Consider the following 8,611-nt stretch of genomic DNA (forward strand, 5'->3'; position numbering starts at 1 on the left):
GGAGATTCCACCTGCCATACGGACGTGGGATGGGCCTTGTAGTCATGGCAGATGACGGTCTGGTCTTCATATATAGTCACCCCTTCCACCGCATCGATCGGCTGCATAGCTGTCTATGATTTCGCCTCTTTGATTTATCTGCTAGAATTAAATCGATTGACCTCGGTTAGCATCATCGCATGCCTCACGCCATCTAGGCCCTAGTCTAGGTTAGCATCTTGATACCCTAGCTCTAGCGCTAACGACCACGGAGGCAGACGATTGCTAGTATGAAATCTGGGCGGGCGCCCTCAGTTTGAGAAGACAAATCTTCATTTGGATACACTTACCATGAACAGAAGATGAGATATCTTAACGCCATGGGAATCAACCTGCTAATAATTTTTTTAAAAACTAACCTTCTAATAATCGTTTTTTAATGACTTCTTAGTGTCCTTAGAGTATCTTCAGTCGCGTCCCCCAAAGCGTCTCCCAAAGCAATTTGGAGCGCGCCGGACCAAAAATTGGTTCCAGCCGCGTCCCCAAAGCCCAGTTTTGTCCGGCGCGGCCCGATACGGTGTCCGGCGCCCCGAGCCCGTCCTCGTCCCACAGGGGACGCTCTGGGCATGCCGGACACAACGAAAAGCGAGGCGGGGAGTGGCGGGGCCGACGCGTCAGTGGCAAAGGGAAAATTCGTCTCCCACTTCCGCCAAATCCCGCCCCTCCCGCCACATCGCGCCTATCCCGCCGCTCATTTCTGGCCTCCCAACACATATCCCGCCGCCGATTCATTTCTCCTATCCCGCCGATTTGTTTCTCCCTCCCGCCATCCACCCGCCGCCGCTACCCTCTCCCATTCTATGGCGCCGCCGACAGCCCCCAAAAAGATGGCCAAGAAAGCGGCCAAGAAGCCGCCGGGCAATGGGACGAAAGGGGCGAAAGCGCCGTTCGTGAAGCCGCGGAAGGCGCCGCCTCCGAAGAAGAAGCCGGAAGGATGGACCGATGATCAATGGCAGCAAGTTTGTCTGCGCCGGAAGATGGCGACGGCGGAGCGGAAAGGACGGAGGGCGGCGGAGCAGGAGAAGAAGGCTCTGGTGGCACGCCAGCACCAGCACATAATGGCCGAGTGTATCTCCGCCACCAACGCGAGCCCATGGAGTACGTCCGCGCCGTCGTATGTTCCGGGAGTGATCTCTCCTTCGACATCCGCCTTCTACAACGATGGCCCCTCCGCCACTCCCGGGTGCGTGATGCCTAACTTTTCGCTCCACTACCAGGATGCGCTGCCGCATGGTGGCTTCAACCCCAACAACCTCTACTCCCCGGCGTACGAGCAGCGCGAGCCAGGACCCAGTCCGGACGGCGACCCTTTCACTGGCCGCAGGGGGCCGCTCGAATTCGACGGCGCCGGTGCTGAGGAGCAGGACGAGGGTGAGGACGAGGAAGAGGAGGGGGTGAAGGACGAGGACGAGGACGAGCACGAAGAGGGCGGCGAGGAAGAGGACGGGGAGGGTGCCGATGATGATGATCTCGTGGAGGTAGACGCGGACGGCGTGAGGACGAAGAAGAAAAAGAAGAAGAAGGCGTCGGGCACACGAGGCCCCAAGTGGACGCCTCTGGAGGATCAATGTTTGTGCGAGTCGTGGGCGACGGTGAGCCATGACTACATCATCGGCGCCAACCAAAAGTACGGGAAGTATTGGGCGAGGATCAAGGCCGAGTTCGACGAGCGCAAGCTCATCAAGAGCGACTACAACAAAGTGACAATGAAGAGGAGCCAAAAGGCAATGTCGACGCGATGGGCCATCATCCAGGCGTCGGTGAACTCCTTCCATGGGTACCATCACGACATAGTGACCAGAGCCGACAGCGGCGCCGACATCGCCCAACTGGTACGACTCTTTCTTCCATAATCTGTAGCGCCTACATTGTGTTCGATGAAATGATTGGAGGTTTACCGGAGGAACTCGGATGGGAATAAGTCGTTCGTGTTGATGCATTGCTATAGCAAGCTCAAAGTGAACGAGAAATGGTGGTTGACGTGCCTGTCGCTGTCCAAGGGGAAGGACGCCATTGATCTGGACGCGCCGCTGGCAACGTCGGCAGGGCGTACTACTGGCAACAAGGCTGCCAAGGCCGCCTTGGCCGACGCCGCGTCGTCTGAGAAGACGCAGGCGTCGATCACGAAATGCCTCGCCGACGTCTCCTCGATCTTTCTCTCCCGCCACAAAAAGGCCGACGAAAGGTGGGCGGAGCTGCTCAAGAGGCAAGAGGAGAAGTTGGAGCTCAAGAAACGCAGGGATGACATGTCCCTGGCTCCCTGCTGAGAGCGTCGATAGAGGGAATGTCTCCCCGGACGCGGGCGGCGCACAACTTCTTCAAAGGCCAGATCCTCGACGACATCGAAGCCAAAATGGCGGCGGCCGACGCGGCAGCCCAGGCAGCGGCAGCGGCAACGGCAGCAACCGTGAAGCAAGAGCCGGCTGACGCGTCTTCTACTGCTACACCTGCGTCGGCCTCTGCGTCGGCGACGGAGCAGACGGAGCATGCACAACACCGGGCAGATCGCGACGAGGTCATCGTGATCGACGGGCCTGCGTTCGACTCAGGATACGTCGCCGTCGCCCAACCCCTTCTTCTAATTTACCATGCACCACCGATCTGTAATATGATCGCGCGCCCAGTACTTTGATCGCCGTTACTCTGATCGCGACGATTCGGCGGGAACGGTCTCTTTTGAATGGAACAATTTGAATTTCTGATTGGGGGCGGCGTTTGGGGGACGCGGCTGGGGAGCGACGTCCCCCAAACGCGGCACAAACAAAACACGTCCCCCAAACGTTCGATCCGGCGCTCTTTGGGGGACGGTTAGGGGACGCGACTGGAGATGCTCTTACGTTATTCACAAAATTTTCTAGTGGAAGTTCCCTGGCATGGCGCTCCCGTCCGGCCCTGCATTCCTGAGGTGCATGGACAACAGGTAATTGTCCGCCTCTAGCCACTTGACCTGCTCCCGGTGGTGAACGACCTGGTCCTTCTCGTATTCCAGGTATCACCGTTGATGCTCTACTACTGCCCTCTTCAGGATGGAGTTGTCCTCCATCGAGGCTACTAGTAAGGGTTTATTTGGTAGTGGAGTATCAGCGGCGATTAGTGAGAATAATTCCCTAGGGATTGATGAATCCCCGCCCATCACCTGATCCCCACTAATCCCCATCCCCTTTAATCCCTACTCCTACTAAAAACTGCCATTTGGTTGACAGGGATTCAAGCACCACAACACAAGGGAAAACCAAATATAAAATAATAAAAACCAACATATGTTAGACAGGTAAATTTTTTAATAGACGTATGAACTCTAAGACATATTTGAGCTTTATCATACAATAAAACTAAAGAGTCACACACACGGTAACACAACCTAAAGGAGTACATCTCGAATGTTTCCCAAGCAAACGAGCTTAAGTTGCAAGAATTGAACAACATCGAATGGATAGTGGCTTGGTACTCCAAATTGCAAGATTAACATTGTTTCTGATTAGCAATAATAGCATCTTAACTAGAAGTACCCGCCTAAAACATAAATAAAGATCAGAGACTATACATTTGTACTCCCAGTTTTTTTCAAAGGAAACCACAAGCTATTAACAGTTCTACCAAAGGGAACCCACATTTACGACACTAAGAAGTTAAGGAATAGTTTCTTCTGATGACAATCACCACTAGAATGTTGACCAAATAGTAGGACATCAAGCACAGTATTCACTAAAGCCTAACATTATGGTTACTTTAGCTCAACTTATGCCAAATGTGCAGTTAGAAATTCAAGCAAATAGTCATGTACTCTCTAATCCAGACAGATCTGTCATCACTTATACATGACACATCTACAATGTCTAACATGGAAATATGAAAAATCAAACATTGACTTCTATCTTATTATTTGAGCAGACGGGTAATCTTCATACCTGAATTTACATTAAACCTGTAATGACTTTAAACCTACCACCGACACCCTCACTCCCTACTCAAGAACCTAATTCTGCTATGTCATCATCGGTAGGTAGACACAGTTTGCTCACGTAGATGAACCAGCAATAGTATCTACTAGAGCAATATTATGCATCTCAAAACAACTATGGTTTTGTAGGAACAGTTAGCCATTCAAACATCCAGGCTAGCAATACCAACTTCCTAATCCCTCCCCTGCCCCAAGTCAATGCCGGCCCTTTGTCGGCAAACAACTAGATGAGGGCAACCCAAATTTATCTTCTCAGGTGCAACAACAACAACAAAATGCTGCTTCTAGATCTTCCGAAGCTCCTAGGTCAGCAAAAAGAAGTATACATTATCAAATTTTATGCCCCACGTAATTAACCTTGAATTTACTAGTTGCACATGACTTGAGCGAATTGAGGTTGTCACATACATGTATTTGAAACCTGGAATCATTCTTGTTTAGATAATCGATACTTTTTTGTTGCTGAGCTAGGAGCTTGGGAAGAACCAAAAGCAACATTTTGTTGTTGTTGTACCTGAGAAGAGAAATTTGGGTTTGCCCCCATCTGGTTGTTTGGTGGCAAATGACCAGCATTGACTGGGGGCGGTGGAGATACTAGGAAGTTAGTATTGCTGGCCTGGAGGTTTGAATGGCTAATTGTTCCTACACCGAACCATAGTTGTTTTGAGATGCATAATACTACTCTGGTAGATACTGTTGTTGGTTCATTTGCGTGGGAAAACTCTGTCCACATATCAATAATGACATAGCAGAATTAGGTGCATGGGTAGGGAGTGGGGGTGGCAGGTTTGAAGTCAAGTCATTACAGGTTTAACGTCATTTCAGGGCTGAAGATTACCCATCTCCTCAAATAATAAGATAGAAGTCAATGTCTGATATTTTATATTTCTATGTTAGAAATAGTAGATGTGTCGTGTATAAGTGATGATAAATATGTCTTGATTAGAGAGTACCTGAAAAGTTGTCGAAATTGTTGACTGCACATTTGGCATAAGTTGAGCTAAAGTAGCCATAATGTCAGGTTTTAGTGAAGACTGTGCTTAATGTCCTCATATTTGGTCAGCATCCTAATGTGGTTGCCGTTAGAAGAAACCATTCCATAATTTTCCTGTTTCCCTTTGGTAGAACTGTTAATAGCTTGTGGGTTCCTTTAAAAAATATTCCGAGTACAATATGTTGTCTCTGATCTTTATTATTTATGTTTCACGCAGGCACTTCGAGCTAAGATGCTATCATTGCTAATCAGAGACAGTATTTCAATTGGAGTACCAAGCCAATATACATATGATGTTGTTCAATTATTGCAACTTTAGCTCGTTTGCCTGCAAAACATCCGAGATGTACTCCTTCAGATTGTGTTACCTTGTGTGTAACTCTTTAGTTTTATTGTATGCTAAAGCTCAAATATGTCTCAGATCGAGCACACGTTTGCATTGTCTTATTCTGTTTTTCCTTGTGCACCAATCCCTGCCAACCAAATGGAAGTTTTTAGGAGTAGGGATTAGGGATTAGTGGGGATCTAGTGATGGGTGGGGATTCACCCAATCCCCTAAGAAATTATCTCAACTAATCCCCACTAATACTCCAGTAACAAACAAGCCTTATTTGGAGTAGGTCAATGTTGGTGGGGATGAGGATGCACCGAGTTGGAGATTTTTCTGGTATTTATTTGTTAGTTGTATGGGTGGCACACAAATATCAAAAGGAGGAATCGAGAGGTGGCACAAAATTTGAGAGGAAGCGGACATACGACATAAGATTGTTAAGATAAGGGTAAGTGCATGTTTTGTGAGATAGTTTTAGGAAATTTTTTAGCGGTGGCATTTGATATGTAAATAGGAAGAAGTGTGACACTATGCGAGGTTTGATACCACCAAGGCTTTCACCTTAATAGTAAAGACTAGTAAGGCCATCTACAATACACCGTAACTCCAGCCGATGTACCGTTATGTTTAAGATGGGTTGGTGCTATAAAGTGCCAATAGGTTGCACCTTGGATTTCCGTGCACGATTAGGGTCCAAAAACTTTTTTTCGTAATGGGCCATTGTATAGTACCACTAGAGTTTTCATGAGAAGTATTTTCAGAATATATATCTTCATAATTATCTATTTGTTTGCATGAATATCAAATCATTTAATGGACTTTAATCATTTCATATGAAATATTATTATAACTATCTTTGATGGTGTGCATGGTATTATTAGTATACAAATTGAAATTCTAGGAGAACTGTTTGCATGCAAATCGTAACAACTCTAGTAGTTTCCTAACGCAATGCATGTGGATTTTCGATGATTGTCTACTAGGGGACGATGGATTACGAGCGGTTCATGGAGCTTTCCACATGTGTTGTAGCATTAAGTGTAAATAATTGGGTGTTAATTATGCAAGAATTACATTTTTAAATTATGATAACAATCAGGGGTCATATGAGAAATACAACGTACCTACATGTCCTGCAAAAGACTAACATCAGAAGTCAACAATAAAATTTACTCACATCATACATTTGTTTATCACATTATAACATTGTGTAGTGTATATTTTTCACAGGTTTATGTTTACCCTGCAATGGGAGTACGTGTATTCTCTAAAGAACATGTACTACTCTATGTTAAGGGAACGGAGATTAATGGATGTGATACATATGGACAATGCGACACAAACTCTCAAGATAATGTGTATTTCTTACCATCACTATTTCCGCTACATAACTAACAATTTATGTCTTAAATGATTTGAGATGCTCCAATTAATCTGTATTTTATATTGTAGATTCTACCCTTGGTGGAGTTCAACCCATCTATGTTGCCACAAGGATGTGTCAAAGAGAGGGAATAAGGAAAGGTACGGTATGCATAAAAAATGAAGACTAAATATTCTCTCCGTTTTTGTATATAAGGCCACTAAGTATTCCAAGCCAAAACTTTAAATAAAAATAAGTTATATAAAACCAAAACCATATCACTGGAAATATCTTTCAAATATGAATCCAATGATATGTTTTTGGTGACATATAACTTATATTATTTAGTAAAATTGATAGCCAATGTTTTACCTCGAAAAGCGTTGTGGACTTATATAATATAAAAACAGAAGGACTACCTTTGTTTCTATAAATTTTGTTTAAATCTTTTAATCATTATTATTGTGCAGTACTATACGGATCATGTTAGCCAATATGTCTTTCGTACACTGAAGGCTACACGTAGCTTTCTTGGAACTAGGGAAGCCAGAAGACATCAATTTATTTAAAAGACAAGTGTCCACCACTTCTACTTTAATGAAAAATCTTCTGATCTGGTAATTGAGCCTCCATTTTACGTATATACTAGTAATATACTTACGACAATACCTTTTCCTAGAGTTATGTTTTCTTTAGACACTACAGGAATGGACGCATACGCCGACGGCCAGCTGCCCTCGGCGTAGCCACGTCTGGCCCTCGGCGTAGGCTACGCCGACGGCAGCCCTCGGCGTATGGCGTCGGCGTTTAGGTCCCTCGGCATAGATAATATTGCCGTCGGCGTAGCCCGGCCCTCGGCGTAGCGTGCTACGCCGACGGCAAAACCGTCGGCACACAAATTTTACAAATTTGAATTTTCTTTTTTTCTAAAAAAAAAGTTCAAAAAAAAATTTCGAAAAAAAATAAAAAATTCATATGCCGACGGCAAAGCCCTCGGCATAGAGTTTTAAATTTTTTAAAAAATTAATTTTTTACACCATTTTTTTCTTTTTTCCCTTTTTTTACTTGTTTATCTTTCACCCCTACACTTTTAACTCTAATTACACTTAATCTTAGGTCAAATTACAATCATGGCTAAACTTCCCAGCCGGTCACCCATCCTCACACTACTCCAACCTCAGCACGCTTAACTTCTTGGTTCCATTCGGATGAGCTTCCCTTAAAGAATTGACACCTTGCTGATAATAATAGCCTATCAACCCTATTAACCCTTGGACCGTGATGTCATAACTCATTATTTTTGAATTACAAGCAATTACTTAAGTAAACAATAATGAATATATAAGTAACAATGATTAAGAATATTGAATTTAAATAACAATAAAATGATTTTATTTTTTGGTCTTTTTTCTATTTAATATGGAACAATTAATATCTTTAAATCGGAAAATCGAAATTCCACAAATAATATGTCTAAATCGATCAGAAAAATGAGAGGAATCTAAATATAACATCCATATCATCATTTGAACCTAAAAATTAGAGAAATCCAAATATGACGCCCAATTTGCCATGTGGCCAAAACGGCCCCCTCGGGAGACGCGAATTGGTCGTATTGGGCGGGCTGGTGCACCGTTCGCCAACATGCTAAACGGACAAAAATTAGCACATAAAGTGATGTGTTATAGACCTAAAAACATTTTTTGCGGAATTTATTGAGCGATGGAAAGTGCACCCCTAGTTCAAATTCGGTCAGTTTCCAGCGGATTTGGCGGGACACCGCAGGAAGCCGCAGGGATTCCCAGATAGCTAGCGCGTACATATGGAATGTGATATATGGTGCGGAGACGGTGTCCTACCACTACGCGGAGGTCTCGCGTAATACTAAAATGCGTCCCATATAGCTACTTCACAAAAAAAACC

The sequence above is a fragment of the Lolium rigidum genome, chromosome 7, assembly GCF_022539505.1.
Source record: "Lolium rigidum isolate FL_2022 chromosome 7, APGP_CSIRO_Lrig_0.1, whole genome shotgun sequence".
Classification (NCBI taxonomy): domain Eukaryota; kingdom Viridiplantae; phylum Streptophyta; class Magnoliopsida; order Poales; family Poaceae; genus Lolium; species Lolium rigidum.